We start from the raw sequence: 17,947 nt of genomic DNA, 5'->3' as shown, positions 1-17,947 counted from the left end.
AATGCAATCAATAAGTAACTAATTGAATTAAGATGCAAACAACTCTAATTAAGCTAAAACCGAACTTACTAGCAAGTTAAAATTTAAAACTATGAATGCAAAACCAATTTAAACATGTATCAATTCTAAATAGAAGTTTATGTAAACTATATGCTTTAACTAAAATCAAGAACTAAAATTTATGAATTAACTAATGCAACAACCTTAGTAAATAATTAAACATGCAAATAAAACCAAAATCTAACAAGCAAAAATAAATTAAAACAGAACTTATTACCAATTAACCTTTAATTAACTTAAACTTATGCAATTTAACTAGCTGAACATGAAATAAACATAAACTAAGGAAATCGTAAGCAATAGAAACAAACTAAACTTAATTAAATTCTAAAACATGCAATTGTTATAAATTAAACTTAACTTTAATTTACTAAGTAAATTAGAATTGAATCAACTCTAAAAATATGCAATCTAATGAACCGTAAAGAATTAAAGTTAACTTGACTTAATTTAACTTAACTATAGCTGAAAAGCCTTAAAAACATGCAAACTAACCTAATTTAACTTAATTGAATTAAAACTGAAACTGATTAATAGTAAACTCAAGCAAATTGATTTAACTTTATGAATTAAAACATGCAAACATCAATTTAAAACCAAACAACATCTAAATCATATAAACTAAATCAACTTTAATTTTTAAAGAACACATAAGCATGAATTTCGTAAAACTTAATTGATTTAAATTGAAAAAACAAGAACAGAAACTTAAACTTGAAAATCAAAATTGCTTTGGAATCTGAAAATAAACTTGAACTTAAATTGCAGTAAAGAAAAGCTTAAGAACAATAAAAACTTAAAAGAAAACAAGAAGAAAAATGCTAAACTAAAAAGATTGGTCTGTCCTAAACATGCCTTTTCCTAATGCTAAGTTAGCTATTTATAGAACAAAATTACATAAAAACCTTAGAGAGATAAAATGGGAAAGGTGACTAACTTTAATTTGATTGGTTTGTAGTTTGACCAAGCTAAGATTCTTAGATTCTTGAATGAAAAAATCTTTTTAATTTGAATCTTTATTGTACTAATTTGACTTGCTTAATTTAATGTATGCAAATTAAATCTTGGAAAGATTAAGTGTTAACTTATCCAAAACTTGATGATATGTATAGAATTGTGATGACTTGTCACTCTCTTTTTATGTCACTTAAAGAGATAAGAAAAAGCTAGCATAGTCTTCTAAAAAATAAAAAGAATGGTGCGACTTGTTTTCTTTAACAGAAGAAAGGTATGCTCGACTATTCTTTTTTAAACTTTCTCAAGCAGCTCTCAAAGTCTCAACTTTGAATTAGTTGCAACTTTCTTTTTGGCAAAGAGTCTTGTACAATTAAGTTTTTATGCAACTTAAAAAGTTTTAAAAATTTCAACTGCTTAACTCTTTGTAAACTTTTTTTGAACTTTAAATATCTTAAAACTTAAAAATAGCATTTGGCTAGGTTTTTCAAGAGAACAAATCATGTTGCAATTACTTTTGCATCCGTGGCAACCTTCTAGAAACAAATATTTAACTTTGGAGTAGGTTTTATGCTTCTTGAAAACTTCTTAGACTTTACCTTTAAATGAGACTCTTTTTTAAGAAAGAAAATCAATTTTGAATTTAAATTCCTCCACCTTTTTTTTAGGAGTCTTTTATATTTATGCAAATCTACCTTAGTAGGAATAAATGAAATCTAAGTAAAGGTAGGAGTCAAAGTCAACTTAGGATTTCCTAGTCAATCTAGGAAAACCTTCTCCAAGTAAGCTTTTCCAAGTAGATCTCCTAGTCAAGGTAGGAATTTCAAATTAAAGTGAGATATCCTAGTCAAACTAGAAATCCAAGTAAAAGCGAGAAAACTTTCTTCAAGTAGGAAAGCTAATTGTGAGTTAATCTTTTCCAAGTTAATGTAGAATTTGTCAAGAATTCTTCAAGATTTAGCAAAATTTCCTCTTTTTTATTCAAGATTACCAACACATCATCAAATTAAGCACATTAAGAGTAAAAAGCATCTTATTTTATCAAGAACAAAGCTAAATTCATTCACTTTAGCACTAAAAATAAGTCTAAATAACTCTATTCTATAAAATAAAGTTATAAATATTACTATTTAAATATTTTTTATGCTTAATTAGTGTAGGTAAGTTTAAATTTCATGCAAGTAGTTAGCTAAAATTTAAAGTAGTGTGTTTATTGATATTTTTTTTATCATCGTTAGATTGATTATGTTCAAGATGTTTTATTTTAATAGTTCACATTAGGCTATTTTATTCTCCAATAAAACGACATCAACTTTTATTATATTACATACAATCACTTGTGCACTTATGAGATCGAACAACAATGTATAAAAGGGTACACATATATTAAGAAGGTAAGTTATGTACTAGCTTAAGAAATGTTTTGGAATAATTAGTCCATCCTTGCTAGCTACAAATTTCTTAATGGATTGCTAAAGTAATTAATTAGATGCATATTATTTTTTGTCACACGATTTTTTCCCGTATTCGAAGTTTATCATTTAACTTTCATTATTTTGAATCATTAAAAAATTAAATTCTTTTAATTTTTTGATGATGCATGCAACCTATGTTACTAATAGATTGATCTTTCTTAATGTTAAATTGTTGGGTTTCAGTTTAAGTTTTTCAATTTTAACAACACTTTTCTTAAATTTGATAATTAGACTTGCCTTTAATTAATGTCTTAATAAGCATGAAGGCAAAATTGGTGCATGAACCCCAAGTTTAGCTTAGTTGATATATGAAGCCGCTTTTAAAAGGTGTTATTTAGTAGGTTTGAAGTTTAAATCTCAACATTTACAAACTCATTCCCTTAAATTGTAGTCTTTTTTATGCAAAAAAATTAGTGCTTCGATTAGTCTCTTTCTACTACTTTGTATTTTGTAATGATAGTTGTGGCATATAGGCATCAGATCAACTTAAATTTATCTAAAACTAATTAAGAATAATGAGTCTCAATTTGGTAAAATTTTATTTTTGCCAAATTTCATGATCAAGATGGAAAAATTAAGCAAATTATGGATACATTGGCTACTTGATTTGTTTTAATATGGCTTGAAAGTTATTTTCATTTCATGCTTTTTTGTGGGTGGTTAAATAGCTATTTATCATTATTAAAATTGTTTTGAAACAATTTTTTTGTTGTTGCTATTAACTCTATTGATAAAGAATTAATGCAATAACTTATAATGTTGTTGAAAAAAAATAGATATTGCAATGACTTTTAGTTTTTGCCATATAAAACATGTTTTCATAATGATAAAATGTTGTTGTCTAAACTTTCTTTTAGCAACAATAAATTTTGGTTACATAAAATTTTATATAATATTATTATTATGGTTGCAAAAAATTTGACATAATCATATCAATTTGGTTGCCATATTTTTTACATAACAAAAAAAATTATAGTTGTTAAAAATCATTTTGTACTAACAAAATAGCGTTGTACAAAATTTATTTTAGCAACCGTAAATTTTGATTTATATAAAATATCTCATAACTATTAAATATTATTTTTTTTGTTCAGCAATTATAAAATTTGGTTACCAAAACTCTTAGGTAACAATTGTATTTTTGTTACACAACATATTTGGTAATGATAAAATGTCATTTTAATTTCATTTTAGCAATTATAAAATTTGGTTACAAAAATGTTTTACATAACAATATTATTTTCATTATTTTATAATATTTCGCAACATAATCATATGCAATTGGTAATTACGTTTAGCATCATGATTTTTGTTGTTTTAATAAATATTTTTAACAACAATTATAATAGTTGTAAAATGTTTTACATATCTACTATTGTCATTAGTAAATGATTTTCACAATGCTTTTTTTATTAATTTTAACAACAAATTTTATCATTGCCAATTTTTTTAACATAACCAATTTAATTAATTGTAGCAATGACTATTATTGTTACATAATTATTTTTTAAAATTTCTTTATATCTTTCTAACAATTTTATTGTTACCAATCATAAAATCATATAATTTTTTATTTTATTCATAAATATAATAAAAATAAATATGTTTCAATAATATTGACCAAATTTCACATAAGTCATCTCACATATACAATTAGTTCGATCATTAAAAAATAAAAAAATTTCCTTGTTCATCCTTGTCTATGTCAGGATGCCCTAAGACTTACATTATTCACATGAAGAAATCAACAAAGCCTTTGCCATTACCACACTTATAACCATGTAATAGACAACTTTAATGTTGTGTTATCCCGTGAATGCAAGCATATATTTTCTCATACTTGCAATTAAAATTAGCTTATTTTTGCTTACATACTTAAAAAAAAATGATTACTAGAAGCCAATAATGATAGTACCTTAAGTGTAAGGCAATGTATGGCTCATTATTGATCTTTACTTTATCAACTGAAGTCCTTCCAAGATTTTATATTTTTTGTATACTGGAAAGCCTTAAAATTGGCACGGTACCTTAGTTTTTGAATAAAGGTTGCAAGGCCATTATTAATAATCCTTGAATCACTATATGTGAACTTAATCACTTTATGTCACTCGTGTAATGAAAAAACCTCTTTTTTGTAGTAATTATCCTGTAAATAAAGCATCTAGCATCTAAGTCACCTTCCAATAATAACAAAAAAATGAAATATCATCATGCATTTAGCAAATTTCAATATTTTTTGTACCATTGACTAGAAAACAATGGCCTTTACAAGGGGCATTATTGGTGTGTACTTAATGGTAGATATTCAACAATTTCAATATCTTTTAGCACATGATAAAGTGCCTCTAGTCAAGAATATCCTCACAATCATTGTCCAAAATGTATCTAAAAAATTAATTTTTTGAACCTTATAATAATGAGTAAAACTAACATCAAACTACTATAGTGATTAATATTATCTTGGGTCTATCCAAAATGACTCATTATCAAGAAAAAGAAGAACTAGAATAGCATTCATTATCTTGGCAACAACAACCATATATTTGAATTGAACCAATAGATTAGCTCTTGGGAAAGATTTTAAAAAGTAAAAAAATAAAAAATCAAAGTAATATCCAAGTTTGTGAAAAACTAAGTTGTCAAGGGTCAAACTTACTCCTATTCTCAATTTGATTTAATACACCATTGGCATGGATAAAAATATAACCATTAGTCTTTGATGTAGTCCCTAAATAAGTTTGTTCAAATTATTAATAAAAATCACATACAAATCTCTCTCTTTGTTTTTTGTAAGTGATTAACACATTGAGAAAAGCAACATGACATAGTTAATTTATTTTTAGTTTGAGATATACATCGCTAATAATTTTAATTGTTTGGTGTCATCCAAATTTTTGAGGTTTGCAGATAGGAAAAAATACAAATAAATAAAACACGTGAGTATAAGGAACAAAATCTAATTTTACTGAACCAATAAATAAAGCAATTTCATTTACTTTTATGTTACTATTACACCAAAAAAAAAGATAATAATTTCATGAAAACATGAAAAATTCCATGGATAGGAATTAAAAGAGAAACTACAAACTAATAATCATGTGAATGCATAAGGAACAACGATCAAAAAATATAACAACCAACTCAACTAAATGAATGGTTAAGATAAAGTAACCCAAAGAGAGTAGAAATTGGCTATTTGGTTAAAGCCACCATTCCTTAATATAATTCAATACAAAAAAAATGACGAAAAAAATAGAGGAAGAAGTTTACTTAAAAAAACGAGTAGGTTAGGGATATTTGAGGGAATAAAAGTTTAACTAGTAAAGACAAAAGGCACGAAAGAGGGGAGGGATGAAAGGGATTAGAAAATAGAAGACTAAGATTTCTTTGATGTATTGGTTGCTAAATATGTTCCAATGGCTTTGATTTAGCTCCTACAAATTGGTAAGTGTCCATGTGATGATTGAAATGGTGGTTGAGTGTCGATGGAGACTGATTGTTGAACTAGATAAGGAACAAAATCAATAGGTGGCATTCGAATGAATGAAATCTATGATACTATATTGAACATAAGGTCGAAATCTATAAAGAATGATTTGGGAATCATGATTGAATTGGTTTTAGGGTGGCTATTTATTTGTGAATCGGTGTTGGAAAGAAGTTATGTTAATGGAGGCTATTGGTTGAGGCATTAATAAGGGATTGTAGACACCTAATTTTATCTGGACAAAATTTCAACCATTTGTGAAACGTTTAAAAATCCAACTCAGTTTAAATCTAATATTTCTTTAATTTTGACAAAATTTTAAAGTAAAAATTTAGACCAATTTGACCTAAATGCCTTAAAGTAAACTCTAGTCAAACCTTGTTAAACTTGGTCAAACAAAATCAAAATTAGTAAAACAAAATCAAATTTGGTCAAACTTGCTCAAAACATATAGAACCCGAGTCAACCTCTAAAATTCACAATCCAATTGAAATCAGTGTGGTTCAAAATTGAAATTTGTGATTTTTAAAGCACTAAAAAGTTTAGTTACACTTTAGGAAGTATAAAAATATTAAATTGCCTTTAAGGGTATTTTCATAATTTAACCTCCTCGAAGTTAGATTTTTGTGAAATATTTTCAAATCATAATTGAATATTTTTTTAATTATTTTTTATGTATTGAAAACTGAGATCACACCTTGAGAGGTGTGAAATTACAAAAATACCTTTAAGGGTATTTTCATAATTTGACATTTTCAAGGTTAAAATTTTGTGAAGCACTCTAGATCATGGTTTTATATTATTGATAATTTTTAGAATTTTGAAAACCTTGATCATGCCTCGAGACGTATGAAATTACTAAAACATCCTTTAGGGGTTATTTTTGTAATTTGACCTTTCTAAAGTCTATTTTTTACGAAACTTTTCAAATCATTCTTTTAAAGTATTTAATGATTTTTGTGCATTTAAAACCACAGCAGTACCTTGGAAGGTAAGAAAGTACTAAAATGCCTTTAAGGGTAATTTCCTAATTTATCCTTTCCTAGGTTAAATTTTCACAAAAATTTTCAGAACTTAATTTGATATTATTTCATGATTTTTGATGCTTTAAAATGATAAAAATGAGCATTAAAATATTGATTTTCAAGAAAATGACTTAGAAACTAAACCTTTCTAATTAAGGTACAATGGTTTTTTCATTTACTTCTAGTAGTATTAAAAATTTAATCTTTAGTAATGAGCATTTTTAACCATAGATGATCTTAAAAGGCTAGATCCAATGGTGAAGTTAGCTCATTACAAAGAAAACAAGAAAAAATTTTTAACCATTAGATGAACTTTTAATCCAAGGGCTTCATGTATTATAGAGCAGATTTTTTTTCTTCATGAAAGGGTTAGGATTCATGTTGAAGAATAGAAGGAAAGAAGTTGAAAAACAAAGAAAGCAGGAGAGAAGAAAAGAGGAAAAAATGTGAAAGAAAAAAAGAGGAAAAAGAAAGAAATTTTTTTTTTAGTTTGCTAGCTTGAAGGTATAATCTTACTATTTTTTCATTTTGCATTCCTAGCATTTTCATCACATTTCATAGCATTTTAGTATTGATTCTCTTCCTTTCTATTTTTTTCTAAAAAATTTCATATTTATTTGTGTTTTTTATTCCAAGTTTGATCCAAGCATGGAAACAACTATTCCATAGTTGGATTTGAGATAAAGGATCAAAGAAAGTAAAACAACTCCACCATTAAAAACCAAGTTGGAGGTTTGGCCAAACCTTTTCCACCATGGTCGAACCTTCATTTGGCTCTTAGTATTTGGTTGGTTTAAATGTTGCTTATGATAGTTAGATGATTAATTTATTGATGTTTTATATGATTATTAGTTGTTTAATAATATATGGTAATGTTTGCTTTAAATTCTATTGGTTTATGATTTATTGGCTATTTTTAGTTTTCTTTATGTTGGTAGAATTCTTTTTATGATGTTAATATTCTTACATGATGGTTTGATGAGACATTGAGGCATGCTTGAGTAAAATGAGATGATTGAACATTGATTGGAAGTGGCATAGGACATTTGGCCATGGTCGATTTCATGTTGATCGAATGGTGTTCTTGATTTTGTGACAAACTTGGTTTTGATTCTTATGTGTTTGGTTGTGTATTTGTCATGATTTTCGTGTTTTTAGATTGTTAAATCAAATTTCCAATGAAGAAAAGGTTGTTTTGATGTTTGATTTTGGTGCTTTTATAATTTATTTGGTTTGGCTATTTTAAAGAAAAGGTGGTGGAACATTCAAACCAAATTCAAAGTTTTTTTCATATTTGATTTATTTTGTTCTTGAATTTTCATACACAAAATGTTTGTAATTTAATTTTGTAAATATCTTGTTTTGTAATATTTTTCAATGTCATGTTTTTGTCACATGCATTTATTAATGACTTTTTATAATTTAATTTTGTCACATGCATAATCTCATAAAACCCTAAACCTTAGACTATAAACTGTATACACTAAACCCTAAACCTTAACATTAAACCTTAAACCCTAAACCTAAACCATAATCCCAAACCTTAAATCCTAAACCATCCTTCAAACCTAAAACAAATTAGGCATTTGCATTTCATTTCACCTTATCATCACATGCATTTTTATATTGTCATGTATTCATACCTTGTCATTCATATTATATTGTTATGCATTCATCATATTTTATTATGTTCATGCATCTCATGCATTTGTTTTCAAAAATTAGTTTTCAAAGAAAAATATTTTAAATAAGACAACATCTTAACTAAGTATAGTCATTGAGATCTTGGTTAACTATAATAGGACTCTCGGTAATTATCATTTATACGAAGTGTTATCTCAATTTTAATGAGGCTATTTAAAAAACTTTAAATTGAAAATATTTTTAAAACTCTACCTAATTATAGGAAAGTAAAAAATGTATTTTGATATTTAAAGTGTTTTCATCTCGATCCAAAATTTTTTTTAAAAAGTCTTTTTTTAAAATTTAATTTGACTTTTTTTTATTTTTCGAAATAAAAAAAAGTAATTAATTTAAACATTAAGAAAAATAGAACCATTTTCACTAATATTAAAGGATAACATGCAATCAATTGGTACTGCCTTTGATAAGTGCTATGGGGGTGCTAATTGTTCCCCATGCATAATCGACTATTGGACGTAACTTTGATTTCATAGATTGCAAATTTGTTCTTTTTATAAAACTTTTAACCCCTTTTAAAATGTTTTATTAAAATGATAAAATTTTTAGATAGTTAATCACACTCTAAAAAAGATTGGTGGTGACTTTTTTTTTTGTTTTCATTAAAAATATTTTTAGCTCCTATTTTCCAAAATTTCCCATTTATCCAACTTTCGGATTACCCACCCCTAGGTCTTAAGACATTGCAATAGCTTGGCAACTCCACTAGGGATATATTTAGAGAGTCAAGCCAAATATTGATTGTATTTTATCCTTAATTTTGGTTTGATGGTCCTAACTAGTGTGTAATTTTAATTTCTTGATTTTGATTTTCTTGTTTTCTTAAAAAGTGAAAATTTTAAAAATAAAAAAATGAAAAAATGTTTTAATTTTAATTTCCTTATTTTCAAAAAAAATTTCAAATTAAAAAAAAATGTGTTTTTTTTGCATTTCATGCATATTTTAATTATATCATTTCATAAATATTTTAATTATGTCATTTATTTTATATTGTTGTTCTTTATTTTGTTCTTAATATTTGTAGGGTATTTAGGTTAGGAGTAGTTTAGGAAAATGTCAAAGGTTTAATTGTTCCTTCTTATATACTCATATATGCATTACATGCATAAGCTCTATACTCGGGCTTTAACTCTATTTAAAAGGAAGTAAAGTAGCTATGCCCTTGTGAAGTATAAACCTTTGCAATGGCTAGTGAAACACTCACATTCAAATTAAAACCTTTTTCGTTTGTAGCCTGTAATAGGTGAGGATCAAGATGTCATAGTTGTCTATGATGGACGATGATGTGAAGAGCAATTCCCAACCCAAGACATAATGAACTTTAAGGAGCTGCCCAAGGTAAAGCCATACAGCACTATTTCCATAGTAATTACCCTGAATAAGTCACACGAAGAAACACCCTTCACTTTTCTTGTTTGTTTTTTTTTTATTAATTTGATAGTTTTGTATTATTTCTTTTAATAAATAGGAAAAAAAGAATCATTAAGAAAAACAATCCTTGGTGTTTTAAAAAAAGGAGAAAAAATAGAGAAAAGAAAAAAAATACTTCCAATAAAATTTCTTCTTTTACGTAGTTTGATTCATTTGATTTGTGTCCAAAATTTGCACCAAGAAAAGCAAGAGAAAAAAAATAAAAATTTTCACACGAAAAGAAAAAGAAAGGGTTTTGTTTAAATTCTTTGTTTACGGGCTTAATAATAATAAAAAAGAAAACAAACAAAAATAACAAAATGAAAAAAAAAATGAATCTATTTATTTTTTTTTGTAGAAAAAATGATATGTTCTTGAGTTTTTTTCCTCACTTTAAAAAAAATGAAGTTTTAATTTTAAATATTGCTTCATCTCTTGCATGCATTTTTATCATGCTCCAAAAAAAAAAAAAAAGAAAGAAAGAAAGAAAAAAATTGGAAATAATAGGATAATAAATACAACCTCATCTCATGCATCTCAATAGATAGTACATGCATTCCATCTCAAGCATCCCAATAGATAGTACATGCCCTTATCTCATGCACATTTTAATAAGATAAGTACATGTACACTCTTTCATGCATATCTTAATAGATAGTACTTGCATTTCATTTCATGCACATCTTGATAGATAAAAAGTGCATTCCATTTCATGCACATCTTGATAGATATTACATGTATTCCATCTTGATAGATAGTATATGTATTTCTTCTCATGCACATCATAATAAGAGAAGTGCATGCATTCCATTTTATGCACATAGGTAGTATATGCATTCCATCACATTGCATATCTTAACAATAATGTCAATTTCATTGGATCAGCATAACACATGCATTGCATTTCATATAAATAAATCTTATGCATATAATATGTCAGTGCATTTCATATATGTATGTTACATCAATAATAAGCATACATCTCATTACTCATATAGTATGTCATTACATTTCATACATGTGTATCCATGACTAGTACATTTTATAAAACATGCATCACATTCCACATAAACATACCTTATCACCTTTGGCAATAGGACATTACATCCCTTACATACACATTCATAAGTGATGAAATTTTTATCATTAGGAGCCTTATACATATGAAAATCCATTGTCTTAAGCATCTTTGCATTTCATGATATCTTTTACACCATTATCATATTCATACACTCATAAACATGCTCTATGTGTCATATAAGTTAGAAATTATTTTGCGGCATTCATTCAATTTAGAAATTATTTTGTGACATTCATTCAATAAGGGTAATAACATAAACTTTTTAGTCTAAACTCCCTGAAATAAAATATGTCTTATTTATTTTTGCATTTCACGATATCTTTTACACCATTATTATATTCATACATTCATAGACATGCTTTGTATGTCATATTCATGCATTCCATCACATTGCATATATTAACAATAGTGTCAATTTCATTGGATCAGCATAACACATGCATTGCATTTCATGTAAATAAATCTCATGCATATAATATGTCAGTGCATTTCATACATGTGTATCCATGACTATTACATTTTATAAAACATGCATCACATTCTATATAAACATACCTTATCACCTTTGGCAACAAGACATTACATTCCTTACATACACATTCATAGGTGATGAAATTTTTATCATTTGGAGCCTTATACATATGAAAATCCATTGTCTTAAGCATCTTTGCATTTCATGATATCTTTTACACCATTATCATATTCATACACTCATAAACATGCTCTATGTGTCACATAAGTTAGAAATTATTTTGTGGCATTCATTCAATAAGGGTAATAACATAAACTTTTTGGTCTAAACTCCTTGAAATAAAATATTTGTCTTATTCATCTTTGCATTTCACAATATCTTTTACACCATTATCATATTCATACATTCATAGACATGTTTTGTATGTCATATAAGTTAGAAATTATTTTGTGGCATTCATTCAATAATGGTAATAATATAAACTTTTTTGTCTAAAACCCCTAAAATAAAATCTCTATCTTAGTAGGTATCTGAAAGAAAAAAATGGGAGATCAATTGGAGACAAAGATCAATGCATTAAAATTGAATCAAGAAGAATTTGGCCATAAGTTTTGAAAGATGAAGCAATAGATCACTTAAGGGAATACTTTTAAAGAACCTGGCCTAAATATAGAAGGGGATTTAAGAGTTTTCTTTTTTGAAAAAATAAAACTTGACACGCATAACATACATTATTTGTTTGAACTCATTGTTTTCATGCCAACTAAGGATAAGGAATGGTGACTGTAAGTATACTTTTGTCAAACTTTTGAAACAAATAGATTTTTTTAAAAAATTTTCTAAATATTAAAGGATTTTTAAATTAACCCTTAAAGCCAATAATAAAATTCACGTCATAGCTTCTGACTTTAGGTAATTAATAAAAGGTTTAAGGATAGCGTATTCTAAGAATCATGAAAAAAGATAATGCTAATAGGATTGAAAGGCCCAGAGAGAGATAAGGGAAACAGTTATAGGAATGTAACAAAATATAGACCAACAGTTGGCAGAACTGAAATAGATATTGGCAGGGTTGATTAAAGAAAAAGGGATTATTGAGACACACGGGGCAAAAGAAGAAACAATTATGGAAGAACCAGTGTATGCAGAATTCACTTATCCCCATCTCTACAATTCTCATCTCACTCAAGCACCTTCTACACCTTATCATCAGTATGCTGGTGGTACTTTTACCTGGCCATCACCCATACAAATAAACACCAACCTTGGGTATATTCTTTTCAATCCCATTACTATGCCTAATTTGGATGATCATAAAGAATGGGAGAAATTGAAAAGGCTGTCAGATCCATCAAGAGATATAAAGATGAAGGATAAATGCAATTTATTAGAAAAGAGGTTAAATACAACAGACAAGTAAGATGTGTATGGAAGTGTTGATGCCAATGAATAAGTTTAATGCCTAATCTTGTCATTTTGCCAAAGTTTAAGATTCTAGATTTTAATAAGTATGATGAAACAAAATGCTCCTTGGCACACATCACCATGTATTACAGGAAATTGATGGGCTATGCTCATAATGACAAGTTGTTGACCCATTACTTCCAAAATAATCTTACTGGCTCTACTACAAGGTGGTATATATAATTAGACCATAGCAAGATACATTCATGGAAGGATTTAGCCAGGGCCTTCATAGCACAATATAAACATGTGTTAGACATGGCGCCAAATAAATTGACCCAGTAGAATATGAAGAAAAAAAGCTATTGAAACTTTAAGAAATATGTGCATCGATGGAGAGATATGACGGCACAAGTACAACCACACTTGACAAAAAAATCACTATTTTGTTCATAAACTCCTTAACCACTCCCTATTACAAAAGAATGATTAAAGTGTCTCCAAAAATTTCATTGACATGGTGATTTCATGAAAAATGATAGAAAATACAATCAAAAGTGATAGGATTAATTTAAGAGATACGACTAATTTGAATAAGGTAGTAAATTGAAAAAAAAACCTAGGGGAAGCGTAAGCAACCATGGTGGAAAAAAATCTATTTAAAAATTTCATCATGTATCCTTTTCATCAACCTCACTTCCTGATCACAAGCAATATCTCATAAAATCCATATCTTTATCAACCAAGTTGGTATTTGGGCTTTCAAGCAAATTCGTATCCTCAAATGACCACTCATAATCTTGTCTTTATACTTGAGCCTACCATTCGACTAATAAAGAACCAAAAAATATTAATAAATGACTAAGAGAAACTTTCAATCCTAATTTTTCACCTTTTGCCTTTGCTAATGGAAGATCTGTACCAAATTCATCGGTGGTGAGTTATGATCCTAATGGCAACTATGATTATCATATGAGAGCGATTGGCCACTTGACTGAAGAATGCAAACAATTGAAGAAAAATGTTATAGATTTCATCAAGAAAGGCACCATGACCTTAAAACTTAAGGAACATTGGAAGTTGACTCTATCCAGTCATAAATTATGAAGAGTGAAAATATGAAAGGGAGTCCCAAGTTTTGAAATATCAAAATATGATGATTTTTATTTGAACTATTGACCTTTTATTTTATGCATAACATGCAAATGGTGTCCCTAATAGTTATTTGGAATAACTTGTTAAAGTTTATTTTGAAAAAAATGGATGCTCTGGAGTTTTTCTATGAAATTATGTTTCTATTGATTGAATAAAAACCCCACATAATTAACTACCAAAATTGTAAAATGAGAAGTGTCTTGAAAACAAAACAAAAAGAGAAAAAAGAAAAAAAAATAGAAAAGAGAAATTTTTTTTTGCAATAAAAAATGGAAGAAATCTAAAAAAAGTTGGTAATCTCTATTAGAAATAAACTCCATAAATACCATCACACCCTATCAAATTACTTAAATAGTTTCACTCACTAACCATAATCCCTAAAAAAACATGAACTTGAATTTCTGAACTTTACCTTTGCTTGATAACAATGTGATATTAAAGAGTGGTAATATTTTCCTAGGCAATGGACAATGAGATAGCAAATTTCAAAACACAAAAAAAAAAATTTGGGATGCCTAAGAGATTAGGCAAATATGACATTTTTCTTAAGAATTTGGATGGGGTAATTTGAGAAATGTCAAAGTTGTGCTTTAACTCTAAAATTCCCAAGATTGAAGCCACTCAAATCTTTCAAAATGACCTCAAACATAATATTTTTCTAGTTTTTTATCCCAAAATTATCTTTGTCTAGTGTTTTGGGGCATATTAACAAAAAAAAAGACCTCATTACCTTAAAAAATAACTTAAGTTGATCTATGCATTCTTGTTGTGGAGTGACATGAACTTTTCGATACCTTAAACGAGTTCATTTCTCATGACCTTTTTTCTCACATCAATTTTCAATAGGGGTAGATTGCCAAAGCAAGGTATCTTTCAAATGGTGGTGGGGGCATGTAAAGAAGACAAAAAGAAATAAGAGAAAAAAATAAAAAAATGATGGAAAAAAAGAAAAAAAACTTTTAATTGTGACATTATACACTTGATACATTCAAACGAATCGAAAAAAAATAAAAGATCCTAATAAATTCATGAAAAAACCAATAAGAGAAAACTAGAGGTTCAAAAACAAAAAAAAAAAATTCCTTCAAACTTTTTTTTTTTGAAGAATTGCTCTTTAAATTTGAATGACTTATGCTTGAGATGATAAATGGCCATCTTTCATCATCTTTTCATAAACATAAAAAATTTTATCCCTTGCTATCCCTTTTTAGCTTGATAAAATTCTTTCAAAATAAACCCTAACCAAGAATCACTCTCTACATTGAAGGGCAAAGAGGAATGCATTTAAGAGGTTAAGTATGGTAATGCCTAAAGAGAAATCCTATATGTTAAAGGGAAAAATGTCCAATAAAAGATTCTAAAGTTTTGAATTCACTCAAAGTAAAGAAAATAAAAAAATGGTGAAAGAAAGAAAGTAAGAAAAAGAAAAGAAATAAAGGAGAAAAAGAAAAAAAAAGTGGAAAGAACAAAAAAAAAGAAAAAGAAAAAAGAAAAGAAAAGAAAAAGGAAGAAATGAATGATTGAGTAGAAGGCATTAGAAAATAAAAAGATATATGCCCAAAAGTGAATCTTTCAAATGAAAAAATAATCTCCAGTTTAATTGTACTCAAACACTTATTTTGGGCCTATTTATTCCTTTTTTTGAGAACCCCAAGCCTTGATTGACATTACATCCTAATAAAAATCTATATTGGATTAAGCACAAATGCTTAAAATTGAAAAGCTTCTTTATAAGTAATGATCTTAAAAACCACAAATCTTTTTGTCTCCTTTTTTTTCTTACCTAATTACTCATTTGATCATTAGTTCATTTTGGATAAGTTTGAATTTTTGAGTGCTTGGTGTAGTAATCAACAAAAAAAAGAAAGAAAAATAAATATGGTTATAGGATGAAAACCCTGCAAAAGGGCAGTCTAGAGCAAATTTTGAAGCCCTTAAGGCTTCTTTGGATACTAACTAAAAAAAACCTAGACCTTTGAAAAGATCCAAAGATATAAAGAACCCAAAAGTTTAAAATGCATAAAAGGGAGTTAATTCTAAAAATTTGAGCCTTCTTTCCTCATCCTTAAGTGACTTTCCAAAATTTTGAGCTCACCACAGTTAACATTGACATCGATCAAAATGCCATATTTGGATACTAAAGAAAGTGTCAAACAAGTTTGACTTTTAAGGGATTTATACTTTAGGCAAACTTATGTCTCATTTGTGAGCTTGCATGGAAAAGTATGCACCCTTTTTTATCCCTTTTAGGTGATGAAACTTTTTAATTGAACTGAAACCTCTACACGTTGAACCCTTTAATCTATTGAAAAGAAAATTTTCACTTTTTCCATTTCTAATAGAGAATGCCAACTTTCAAAAGACACCCAAAGCCACATCTATTCAGATATTTCATTTTTTTTACTAAAGAATTTAATTATGTGGGGTAAATTTTATTCACTATTTTGAAAATTTTTGAATAATCAGTCTTGCATCTTTTGAAAAAACAAAGAAAATCATGTTTGGTAGCAGAAAATCATTGGATTATGAGAACATTTAGACTAGTTTAAATTTAAAAGAAAAAAGAAAAAATATTTTTCTCTTTTATTTTGCAATCGAGTTTGAAATGCATAATGCATATTGCATGTTGAAAAGAAAAAGGAAAGCATGTTAAAAGTGAAAGGAAAATCAAAACCCTGTTGAAGAAGTAAAGAAAGTAGAAATTGGTAAATAGAGCACAAGGAAGATAGGTGAAGGCATAAAGAAAAGAACATGTGAAAATGGAAAAAGAAATCAACATAAATAAAATATGATAAAAAATGAGAAAAAGGGTCTTTGCATGTGCATCCTCATTTTTGCATTTGCATTATGAAAAAAAATATATTTACACTTTCATCAATACAATACATCTGCATAACTAGATAGAAATTTGCATTTGTATGGAACATTTGCATCAGGAAAAAAATATTTGTATTTGCATCTAAAATGAAGCATTTTCATAGTCACATATTCGTATTTCTTTACATCTTTGTATGAAGTAAAATTTGCATCTATATAATCATTTTAATAGTCTTTTTGCATCATGATTATGTTTGCCTAATTTTGGGTAATAAAACAAGAAAGATAAAATTTGTTCTTTTAAAAACACTAAAAAATGGAGTGAAACACTTCTAAAAGATAAAATTGAAATATTGGGCATTTTTAAATCTAAAAAGATAAGATCTTTTGAGACAGAGTGAAAAACTTTTGGAATGAAAAGTGAAAATTTTTAAACTCTAAAAAAGATTATGATTGGGAGAATAAGTACAAAACTTTCAAGACCTTTGAACAAATTTTTAAATTTTAAAAAGAATTTCAAGACTTTTGGACAAAATCTTAAATTATTAAATGATTTTTAAGACCTCTGGGCAAACTTTAAATTTTCAAAAGAATTCTAAGACCTTTAGGAAAAACCTTAAATTTTTGAATGATTTCTAAGATCTTAAAGCAAAATCTTAAATTCTTGAATGATTTTAAAAACCTCTAGGTTTGATTTTTGAGCGAATTCCAAGACCTATTGGTAAATTTTAAATTTTATAATGATTTCCAAGACTTCTGGGCAAAACTTTAAATTTTGAATGCCAAGACATCTAAGCAAAATTTTAAATTTTTGAATGATTTCCAAGACCTCCAAACAAAATTCTAAATTTTCAAAAGATTTCTAAAACCCTCGGGCACAATTTCAAAGTCCTCCAAGCACATTTT

This window comes from Durio zibethinus, chromosome 1, assembly GCF_047325235.1.
Source record: "Durio zibethinus cultivar Kanyao isolate XHJ-2024 chromosome 1, ASM4732523v1, whole genome shotgun sequence".
Taxonomy (NCBI): domain Eukaryota; kingdom Viridiplantae; phylum Streptophyta; class Magnoliopsida; order Malvales; family Malvaceae; genus Durio; species Durio zibethinus.
Note: the sequence above shows the minus strand (reverse complement) of the source record.